The sequence below is a fragment of the Lichenostomus cassidix genome, chromosome 5, assembly GCF_008360975.1.
Source record: "Lichenostomus cassidix isolate B80296 chromosome 5, HeHo_3.0, whole genome shotgun sequence".
NCBI classification, from domain to species: Eukaryota; Metazoa; Chordata; class Aves; order Passeriformes; family Meliphagidae; genus Lichenostomus; species Lichenostomus cassidix.
The window spans coordinates 3,811,627-3,823,446 of record NC_139486.1 but is presented as its reverse complement, the minus strand read 5'-3'; the positions used below and the strand labels follow the sequence as shown (position 1 = coordinate 3,823,446).

At 49.0% G+C, this 11,820-nt stretch overlaps 1 long non-coding RNA gene across 1 annotated transcript; it reads left to right on the top strand.

The window, feature by feature from the left end:
* The first annotated feature begins 225 nt into the window (after positions 1 to 225).
* Positions 226 to 2,094, top strand: LOC146435801 (uncharacterized). The gene is made up of 4 exons (XR_014852388.1): positions 226 to 348; positions 944 to 1,000; positions 1,198 to 1,226; positions 1,949 to 2,094. It is a non-coding gene; the product is annotated as an uncharacterized LOC146435801 (long non-coding RNA).
* Positions 2,095 to 11,820: the final 9,726 nt, after the last annotated feature.

The window sequence follows — 11,820 nt, the reverse complement described above, 5'->3', positions numbered from 1 at the left end:
TGAATGCGATGTGTAATTGCCTGGTAATTAAATTTGGAGGGCTGAGGCTGCATCATTATAGAGGGAGAGGAGAGGAGAGGAGAGGAGAGGAGAGGAGAGGAGAGGAGAGGAGAGGAGAGGAGAGGAGAGGAGAGGAGAGGAGAGGAGAGGAGAGGAGAGGAGAGGAGAGGAGAGGAGAGGAGAGGAGAGGAGAGGAGAGGAGAGGAGAGGAGAGGAGAGAGGAGAGAGGAGAGGAGAAACCAGAGCTCCCCACAGAACCAGCTCCTGGGAAAACTGGACTGTGGATCTGCTGCTTTCTGTTTCCAGGAGGAGTTGGTTCTCTCCCTGCCTCTCCTCACATGCTCACAGGTAGGACCTTGGTATTGATTCTGATGTGGATGCTGCTAATGAGACCTGCTGATGCTTGGAAAATGCATCATCCAACCCACTTTGGGAGCCCTGTGCCCTGGGAGGGTCTGGGATCAGGCTGGACAGGCAGGAGAGGGCATGAGGGAGCAAGCAGGGCAGTTTATATCAAAAATACATTTAAAAAGTCCTCTCTGGACTGTAACCTTCCCAAAAAGGATCTTGTTTTGTCCATCTCCCCCACTACTGACACCTCTTCACAGCCTGCTGGGCCGTGATTTAACTTCCACTTGGCTGAAGTAATGGCACAGGAGAGTTTTCTACACTTGGAGCATTTTTGGCTTTCCTACAGAAAGTTGTGAGGTCAGGATTTCAACACGAAGCAGAAGAACTTTCCTCCTGGCCTCCTTGACTCATTTGTGACCTTTTGGCAAGGCTTGGCACATGCCCTCTGTTCCCAATCACCAGCCTTGGGATTCAGGGAATTTCCCCATGCTGGACTGCCTTTCCCAACCCTCTCCTGCCAGATGGGACAGCAAAGCTGGGTCCTCCTGCACCCTCATTCCCTTCACAAGTGACAAATCACTTTTGCTTTCAGGCAGATTCAAGCAGAGGTGAAGCTGATTTATCTCCTGATGTTGCTGTGCAAGGACAGGTAACACTTCCCTCTGCCTCACTGATTTTTGGAGACCCCCTAGGCCACTGTGGCTCCTCTGTAGGATGTGGGGCTGCAGGTTTTATCCATTGGGATAATCAGGCTCCTCTCCATTAAGAAAATATGTGGAGCCACCCCTGTGGAAAGGATGTCTGGGCAGTTACTGCAGCCTGATTCAGCTGAGGGTGTTTTGCCAGGGGCTGAAGAGCTGAAAACAAGGAATGTGGTGAGTTGTGAGGGTGTTTTTTGGGTTGTGGGGCTGTTTGTTGAGTTCTGAGGGTGTTCCTTCAGTGCTGTGAGAAGAGCCACAAGCCCTAAGCCCCTTGGCAGCTGTGAGGTTGCAGGGTTTGGGGTGATGGAATGCTGAGAAGGGTGATGGAGTCTGGTGGGAACCCAAAAGTCTTCAGCCCTGGGTCAGTGGGGGATAAGGGTCTTGCCCCTGAAACCCCAGAAAACCCCAAATTGGGTGGGAGAGGAGACCTCTACCAAAATGGTGTTGTCCAGTCTCAGGACCTGGCTTTGAACAGAGAGGGGAGGATTAGGAAGGGTTCAGGAAGAGCCAGGAGAGCAACTCCATGAGCTGTGAACCTGCTTGGTGAAGTACCTGTGGGGATTCTGTCAAAATATTGAGTTATCCAAGGGAAGGCTGAGATGGTGTGAGTATATTTGGTGAGGGAAGGATATTACCTGTCAGACTGGGTGTATCTACCCATTCAGCAGGAGCATCCAGGATGACAAGTTAAAGTAAGATCAATCCAAACTGGCCATTCCAGAAAAATGAAAATTGGAAGCTGAAACAAATTGCCTCAGGACATGGAATCTCTGCATTTTCAAGTGTAACAGTCAAACACCCAAGTGCCTTCCTGAAAGTCAAACTGTCCATAATTACTTAAAATACAACATGTCACATCCTTTGTGGTAACCATCCAGGTTACTCTGCTGTTTCAGGGCTTGGTGCAGCACTTTTTAGAGGATGGAGAATTCACCAGATGGTTCCTGGGGAAAATTGCACCTGGATCATCTCTGGCCATGGAAAACCAAACTGAGCTGGTTTGGAGAGGGCTGAGAGCTGGGATCAGGGATCAATCAGGGCACCAGGGATCAATCAGGGCACCAGGGTGCAGGTGGCCTGTGCTGCTGGGGTTTGTGTGATGGGAGGAGATCCAGCTTCATGGCTCATCCAGGACAGATGTGACAGAGGCACAGAGTGCTGCTGCTGTCTGGTCTTTCCCATCTGCAGCACAAGAAGGATGCTCTCCCAACTCTTGTCACAATTCTGGGATCTCTAAGCTGACCCAGCATGGGGAAACACCTTGCAAGAATTTCCTGGGGCACTGTGGGTCAGCTCTGTGCTGCACCTCTGCTCTTCCTGATTGCCTCTGGCTGCTCTCCCTCCCTCTCTCCCCCTGCCAGAGGGACTGAGGACTCAGTGCCAACCTCTCCAGGTGTGCAAACTCTCTGCCTCCTTCGGCAGGTCCTGCCAGAAGCAGCCCACACTGCTGAAGGCTGCCAAAGCTCCTTCCTGACTCATGGTCTCCCCTACCAGCAGCAGAGAGGTGACTGCAGAAAGGGTCACAGCAGGGACAGCTGAGACTCTTTCCCTGTGTTTTGGGGGTGCATTCAGCATTTTCCAGGGGGTCAATGCTTGATGGATCATCCAGCTCTGCTGCAAGACTGTGCCATGGAAAGGGATGGAGGTGGATGGATTGAAAATGAGTAACAAACAGTGCTGGGGCTGTTTGGAATTTGTTGGGAATGACTGTGCAGATGCAGAGGTCACCCTGTGGCATCACTGTGGTCCCTATAAAACTGAAACCAGAATTAGAACCTTGTATGTAGCCACGTTAAAATAGCCCCTGTAAGTCTAAAATCCCAGCCTCTGACACTTCATTTTTTATTTTGATGGCATTGCTGGCCAGTGAGGGCCTGTTGAGGCTCCACTCACCACCTACCATCAGGTCAGGCTGCAAGAATCAAACCCAGAGAGAGCACTGAGCAGCACCCTGGGGTTCCAAGGGACATTCAGGTCCCTCTCTGCCAGGGTGGCTCTGCAGCACCCACTTCTCACAGCCCTGCCCTGTGGTCTCTGCATGGTTCAAGAAGGTCCTCATGGCTCAGGAGCTGCTTCTGTGCCTTTCATGCTTCTGCCTGCAGAGCCATTATTGCCTCAACCTTTGCACAGACACTGCAGCAAACAGTTGTTATTACTTGGCCACAGCCTTTAATATTTGCTGCAAGAAGGTGTCTGGCCCTTTGTAAGGTTTCTGGGAGGCTGAGATTTCCTAAAATCAGGAGCTGAGGGTGTCCTTAGCCTCGCTGGGATGGGGGAGAGCTGATGTTGTGCCAGACACAGCCCCTCGAGAGGCACGGGGAAAATCATGGAGTAATTTGGGATCCTGCAATGGTTTGGGATGGAACAGACCTTAAAGACCATCCAGCCCCAGCCCCCCTGCCCGGGGCAGGGACCCAGCTGTGTCTGGCACTTGGGCACAGGGGATTCGAGGTGTTGCAAGGAGATGGGCTGAGCTGCATGGGGAGAGGGAGTGTGAGACAGAAATCAGCTGCTTGGCCCCCCCGGCAGCACCGAGGGTGTTCTGATAGCCACAGAACCCTCATGAGCTCCTCCTGGGAACCTGGGACTGTCCTCATCAGAATTAACAGCCAGCCTCGTTAATAGGGGGTGACAAGATATTGCACAGAGTCGAGTTACTCATGGGCAGTGGACATGATGTGCTCAGTTTTTATTTGCCTTCAGATCACGGAAATCCACAGCGGGGCTAATTCTGGATCCAGCCACACCGGCCTGCTCTGGGAGCTTTAAAATTAAAGCAGTCACCAGGCTGCCCTTCTCTTCCCAGTGACTCACGAAAGAATCCAAACACACGAGAACAAAAGGACAAATGGAATACTGAGGGGTTCTGGTTGGAATTCAGAGCTTTTTTTTTTTGGTTTGCACCCGGAGCAATGCGACTGGAGTCAACTTTCCTGTGTCAGGAGAGAGGGGAGGGAGGAGGGGATGTCCTGATTAGATCTAATTTCCTACCTGTTTACTGTAGGCATTTGCATAATGATCACCCTGCAAAGAGTGGTTAGCATATGCTAACACCGATCCTTGCACCCATTAAAACACCAACCCCAGGCAGGCTGCTGCTGTTTACAGCACTTCTCTTGCCCCTGATTGCATCCCAGGGGAGGTGGCCAGTGGTGCCCCCAGTACCTGGTGTGGCTGGAAGCTCCTTCCAGATGTCATCAGGACAGGATGCGGAGAGATAAACACAAACTGGTTTGTTTTCACCCATAAAGAAAAATCAGAGGGCAGAAAAAGACACCTAAAGGTCTTTCAGGAGTTGAGCTTGGTGAGCCTTGTGGGTCTCTGCCAGCTCAGGAAATTCTGTGAGTCTGTGATCCGTTTTCCATGTTAGTTCCTTGTTCAACGTTGGAAGAAAGTGATTTCTCCAATGCCCCATATTTCCAGCTCAAGCACTACCTTGGCAAGAGCAGCTGAAAGAGTTTGAGTCAAGGACAGTGATTCAGTCCTGCCCAGTTATTTGAAGCCAGCAGGATACATCTTTCACCAGAACTTTCACCAAAACAAATCTTCATGCAGAGTGTGATGATTTACAGATCCTCACCCTGGCCTGGCGGGATGTTGAGCTTATTTGGAAATCGTTTGCTTGCAGTGAGGACAGGCACAAGTGTGCCATTGTTTTGGAAGAGTTTCTTGTCAGCTGAGTGACAAAAAAAAAGTGATAAAGGAGAGGGATGCAAGGCAGACAGGACTGTGCCATTGCCAAAGGGTGGCAGAGGATTGCAAGCTTTGAGGAGCCAAGCAGGGAGGTGTCAGCAAACAAACCCAAGCTGGTTCACCTTTCAGCAGAGCTGTTCATTGCTTTGCTTTGACAAAGAGGGTCCTCTAGCCCTTCCCCACCTCCCCCTCTGCAGTGTCTCCCACATGCGTTTTCACAGGTTGGCAGCTGCTAGAATGCTTCCATTAAAAAGATGTGCATGTGGAAAAGACACAACTCTGTAGCATGAGGAGCCTGTGTGGCTCTGACAGCATGGAGACCAATTTTATGTGGAAGTAGATCTCTGAGGGAACAGAAATAGCCAGGAAGAGGAAATTCCCTCTCCCCTGGAATGGGGCAGCCCAGCCCATTGCAGTGGCTCCCTGCTCTGGGTGGATTTGTTCTTGGCAAATTCATATCAGCTGCCTCTTGTTAGGCAATGTTCTGCATAAACTAGATAGTCACTGAATGACAAAGTTTAAACAATTCAAGTTTGAAGGGACCTTTTTGGGTCTCCAGTCCTAGGTTCTGCTCAAAGCAGAGAAAACTTCAAAATTAAATCATGTTGCTTTGGTCAAATGTTTGACATCTCCAAGGATGGAGATTCCTCTCAGGATCTCTGCTCCCTGTCTGGGGATTTAACTGCTGTCATGGAGGAGAGTTTTTGCCTGTCTGGTGTCTGTGATGGTGAGGGAGCCTGAGGGATCTCTGTCCCCTCCTACACAAGCACAGAACTCCAGCTGAGATTATTTACCCCAACTCCCTCAAGCACTGCTCTCCCCTGCTTTGTGCCCAAACACAGAAACACTCCTTAGAATCACAGAATCCAAGAATGGATGGTGTTGGAAGAGGCCTTGAAGATCGTGTGGTTCCAACCCCAAGAAACATGGATTGATCCCTGGATGGATTTGGGAGTTCAGGGTTTGTGACAAAACCAGATGTGTGCAGAGATAGCACCAGGAGATCTTTTGCTTTGCTCTGCTTTGTGAAGCTCCTCTGAGCAACCCCACAGTGTCCCCTAGCAGGTACAGCCACCTGCAGCCAGCTCCTCTGGCAGCTGCTGCTGGACATTGTCCTCTTGGTCCCACTTGTCTTACACACCAAACCTCCTAATGGTCCCTGATGGTGTCTGGGAACTTCTTTGGCACATCTGCAATGGTGTTCCAGGGATTCCCATCACACTGCACTGGCCTGAGGACAGCAGAGATTGTCTTGGAGAGTTATATCTTGGAGTGCCATCATCTTCTCTGTGTCCTCACTCCCATTTCCCAGTGGTGGTGGCACTGAGGTGTTTAGTGATTCTGGTGGAGAATTTTTGCTTCCTGCTCTCTGTCATACACAGGCTCCTGGTGCTGCCCTTCCTAGCTGCAGGCATTGCTGTGGGATTGCTTCTGCCACCCCACAGCCTGTCCCAGCCCCTGCCAGCCCTCACAGAGAGCCTGTCCTGTGGGCTCTGCAAGGCACAGTTCCCACCTCTGTAATGCAAATACCTCATGCTCCCCTCCTCTTCATTTTGTGTAACAAACACTATCTCATTCTGCTGGGGTTCCCACAGCTCCTCAAATACCTTTATCAGCTGCTCCAGGATCCCTGGCAGGATTCCTGGAGATGCTGTTTCACTCACACCTCTTCCCTTTTCCCCTTGAGCCTGTTAAGATTTCTGTTTTCTCCTATCCATCCCCATGGTCAGCTGCCTATGCAGATGTTTCCATGCTTGTAGCACAAATATTTCTCCACAAATCCAGCATTTCCAGTTTGCTTTCTCCTCTAGTTGCTGGATGTTTTCCTGTCTGTCATTATCATGGAATCATGGAATCACAGTGTGGTTTTGGTTGGAAAGGACGTTAAAGACTGTCTTTAACGTTCTAACCCTGCTGCCATGGGCAGGGACAACTTCCACTATCCCAGGCTGCTCCAAGCCCTGTCCAACCTGGCCTGGAACACTTCCAGGGATCCAGGGGAAGCCACAGCTTCTCGGGGCAAACTGTGCCAGAGGCTCCCCACCCTCACAGGGAAGAATTCCTTCCCAATATCCCACCTAACCCTGCCTTCTGGCAGTGTGAAGCCATTCCTTCTTGTCCTGTTCCTCCACCTCTTGTCCCTAGTCCCTCTCCAGCTCTCCTGGAGCCCCTTTAAGCACTGGCAGGAGCTCTGAGGTCTCCCTGGAACCTTCTCTTCTCCAGTGAACATCCCCAGCTCTCCCAGCCTGGCTCCAGAGCAGAGGGCCTCCAGCCCTTGGAGCATCTCTGTGGCCTCCTCTGGATCCACTCCAGCATCTCCAAGTCCTTCTCACTCTGGGGGCTCCAGAGCTGGATGCAGAAATGACAGAACAGCTCTGTGCTCTGGACAGAGATGGAAATCTTAGCGTTCCTGATTTGCTAACAAGGCATGGAGACACTGTAGGTAGGACTGGATCCCTGTGGGCTCAGTTTGGGATCAGCCAGGTATCTCAGGGACATCTCGCGTCTCCAAAGGTGAGCTTTGATCCCTCAAAGCTGTGCATTGTCCTGGCAGTCGGAGCAAACAGTTCAAATCCTACACCAGGAAAAAGGGGCAGCCCTTGGAAGCTGCTGCTTTTCTGCCATCCCTCCAGAGCTGCAGGGACTGGTGCAAGAGCCCAGCCCTCCCTCTGGAACCCCACGTTGTGTTCTCATTATGCAACCGCTGTATTTTAATAGAAACCTCTTTTTTAGGCACTCTCAAAAACAGTCGGATTTTTTTCCCTCCTTCTGTCAAATGACCAACTTAATAATTCACTAGTTGTGCTGGGATTAGGCACTTTGGGCCACACTCTGGATTTCTTATCTCTAATGTAGTTCTCGACGACAACTTCTGCACTTAATCCCCTGACAAAACTCCCTTTGATTCCCGCGACAGTCGCTCACGGAGATCAAACGCGGAACTCTGCTCTGTCAGGTAGAGCCGGGCGAATATTTTGTGACAAATAATTTACCCACAGCCTTTCTCCTCATTTTCCCTGCACAAATTGTCCATTCACTGACAGCTGAGGCTCGGGGCCGCTGATGGATTTGTTTCTGGCTGCTCAAGCCCGAGTTCAATGAGTTGCTCATGGGAAAGAGCCTGAGAATGTTTAAAGTTAAATGTTCGGTGTTTGTGGGCTTTGACCTCACTCAGGATCAGCTTTGGGCTGAGCTCACCTCACCCCACAAGTGACATCAGCACTCGTGAGTCATCCCCTTGTGTTTCTGGTCCAGCTTGGAAGAGCAGTGACTCTCTGAGGCCAGACCTGCAGTGCAAATAATCTCTCACATCACCTCAAAATTTCCTGTTTCGGGGATGTGCTGTAATGTATGCGCCTGACAGGGGTTTAATCACTTCCCCTTCCAAGAATAGTCTCCAGAACCCAAGCAGAGGTGAGACAGGGATGTGCAGAGATAAAGGGACCTGGTTTCCATGTGGGATCATGTCTGGCAGGGACAAGGGGCACCCAGGACTGTCTGCACCCCCCATTGCATGACCAGAGATCAAACACACACTCCCAGTTTTTACCCTTGCATTGCTGTGGCCCCCATACCACTTTAACCATTTAACTGAGCATTAATAGCATCTCTGTGTGTGTTATAATAATGCAATCTGGCTGCTTAAGGTAGAGAAAAAATTAGGAGTTAATATTAATTAGGAATTAGTTCTGATGTGAACTGGTTTGAGCAATATTTATGACCGTAATTTCACAGGCAGGAATGCTTTATCTTGTAATTTAACTTCAGCTCTTTTCCTTCCTTTAAAAAAAAAAGAAAAATTAAAAGCCCAAAAATCTCAAAAAGCACCAAGGTGGGAACTTGAAGGTCTCCATTTATTTTCCAAACAGCCCTGGTAACGCCTGCAGGGAGCAGAGAGCAGTGCTGTCTTACCAGGGCCCACAGAGACGCTTCATTAACCCAATTAAGCAGGTGGATGGAGAGGGTCTCTCTGATAATTTACACCTTACTAATGAAGTGTGTGACTCTTAATCTCCTCCAAACAAGATACACTCATGAAACACTGGTGCAAGGAAAGGGGAAATTAATTAGGTGAAAAAACTATGAGATTATAGCAGAGGGATTCCAACGAGGCAACTGTAACATGGCTGGTGATTCATTTGTGCCTGTCTTAAATTAATGTCTGAGCTGTCAAGTAAATAAGACCCAGCATTATTTTGGCTTAAAAGACATTCTCACCAGGCCCAGCACGAGGCACCTTATTTTCCTGCATGACACACCATTTTCCATGCCCCAGCTGCCTGAGTGACCCTGAGGTGGAACAATCCCACTCCAAGCAGAGTTTAGCCTTTCCCTAAGATGTCCTGTGGAGGGTTAGAAGGAAATACTTATTTTATGCAGCCATTTTCAATGTAGTGATATCTTTGTGTCTCATAAATATCTGCCTGCAAGGCTCACATTTGGGTCATGGAGCTGTGGCTGCCCCTGGATCCCTGGAAGTGTCCAAGGCCAGGTTGGATGGGGCTTGGAGAAACCTGGTCTTTAAGGTCTTTTCCAAACCAAACCCTTCTATGATTCTATGAAATCATGGTCAGCAGAGACCTTCAACAGCCTGAGAGCTGGAAGCTCAAAACAAGGTGACTTCTCACCTCCAGTGGCTTTGGAAGACCCTCACAGAATTAATTCCCTGTCATGCTTAGGGGGTGGTGGGTGATCTCCCTAAAACTGGGGGTGAGCCTGACTCAGAAGATTGTCCATTTTGTACCCTTTAGAAGACACTGCTCACCTTGTGGTCCTTCAGAATGTACAGAGTGAGAATGGCACCAAAAATGCATTTCATCCCTTAAACTGAGCTTCTTGCCACTGAAAGATTCCCAGAGTACCAGATCTGAGCAGATTTAGCACTGGAAATTGTATTCTGTCCTAAAAGGAACTCAATGAATCCAAGGATTTCAAAGCTTTTGGCAAACACAAATTAAATCAGCAATTAATTAAGCACTCCTCGTAAAATATGATCACTCAGTAATGCCAACTGCGGACATTCACAAACCGTGAGTCCAGCTCCCCAAAATTATGAGATTGGCTTAAAAAATCACGAGATTAAAACCCCAAATTGTTGCATTTTCTTTATCCACCATCTGGCTTCTCAGCCTCTAGGGCAAACATGCCTCGTGTTTTCAACTGCAAGGGTGAGCCACTTACTTAAAACCATGAAAACCGAGATCCTGGGGCTTCACAATGACTCCAACGGCTCAGGCTTTCAGAAAAATACTAAAAATCCTAAGACTGATTATAAAATCAGAAGAATTTGCAATACTGATCACTTGTAATTGAAATGTGTTTGGCTCAGCAGCTATTTCCAAATGCAGGAATCCAGCACAAGGGCTGCTGGAGAAGGAATAACAAAGGCTCTCCTTCCCGATCAAAACTGCGGGAGAATTTAGGTGGATGAGATACAATGACAGAGGCAGGATGTCGTGCAGTCCTTGCTGGAATTTAGCCAAGGCATGGCAGATAAACACATCAGTCCTCCTGAAAACTCTTCTGGGATTGTTAATTATTGCAAATAATTGCTCCTGTCTCTCTGGGAGGTGGCTGCAGGCAATACCACGGCGCTGGGCACTGGCTGGGGGTGACAGCACTGAGCCACAGATGTGAATGCCACCCCCAGAAACCCCACTCCCCCAGTTCCACAGCCCTGACAGACAGTTTGTGTCAGGAAAATCCTGTCTCAGGCTGATCCGACTTAGCTTGTGAGACAGGGCCATTTTGGTGGCAGGGCTGGCAGCCACCGCATTACTGTCTGGGGAAGAATTTGCGCTGCAGTGGGAATGGCAAATTATCTGGAGGGAAAAGTAGCTGCAGCAGGGCCATGGCTGGCCAGAACCAGGAAAACAGATTTCAAACTAATGTAAACAGCTTGGGTTTATCACCGGGTTTGCAGGTTCAAAAATAAATATCATCGTTTTCGTGGTTCGAAAGTTGGTTATTTTCTACTGACACTTCGAAAATGTAGTTTTCCGGCGACCTTGAAAACCACTTTAAATATATTTTGCAGTAATTTAAAAACCTGAGGTTAATAAAAGAGATTCAGAGAAAGAAAGGAAGTTTCAATTCTTTAAGCAGGACTATTTGTCAAGGAAGGGAAGATGAACTTGCAGCCACCTGAGCATCCAAGCACATGTATTTTAGAGAAAACCACTTCTAATGTCTTTGCCACAGCAGGATCCTGTGGGCATCAAGAAGCTGTTTCCTCCAAGGGGGAACATTATAGCAGTGCTTAGGATAGGCTCTGATCTTTGCACCTAAACCTATTTAAAGTGACATTAAGGGTTTTGTGCTGCTATGAAATTACCTTGGGCCAGGGAGAGCGCTCAATGGCTGCATGCTCCACGGAATTGAAGCACAAACAGGTTGAGCCACAGACAAATTCAGGCAGTGAGCACCAGCCAGGGCTATTTGAGCAAAAATGATATGGCCTCTGACTCAGAAGCTCAGTGCTGCAAGGAATGGAGGTGATAACAGGGAGGGCTGACCTCGTTTTTCTGGTTTTTCTCTGAGGATCTCTGCTAGATGGACCTTCAGGCCAAGCCATGCATGGTCACTCGTGTTCCTCTGTCCCTGAGGATTCCACCCTAGCCCCAGTGCAGACAATCATGGCCAGAAGGAGCTGCCAAGCCGACAGGGCTGTGGGCAGAAGCAGCAGTGTAGGTGTAGAAGATATTTATTGGCATGAGAGCCACAGAGCTCAGGATGCTTTGCTCCACTTGGACCCATCTCGCTGCTTTCCAAGGGACATTTGTGTATTGGATAAAGCTAAACAGGTGTCTGTGGCTCAGTAGTTCATGTCAGCACCCATCAGTGGTGTGTTCCTCATTTTGGTAGTGCCCATGTCCTCACAACAGGACCAAGCACCTCATCAAGTTGCTTTCTTTCTCCAAAAGATGCACCAGCAGGTCATGTGTAGGTCAAAAATGGCAGCTCTCAGGAGCTGTTTTATCCTGTGTGCAAACCTGGTTATAAAGCTTATCAAGAAGAGAGGCTTGGTATCACAGTCTAGTACTCATAATTAATCCTGGAGACAGCACGGATTTAG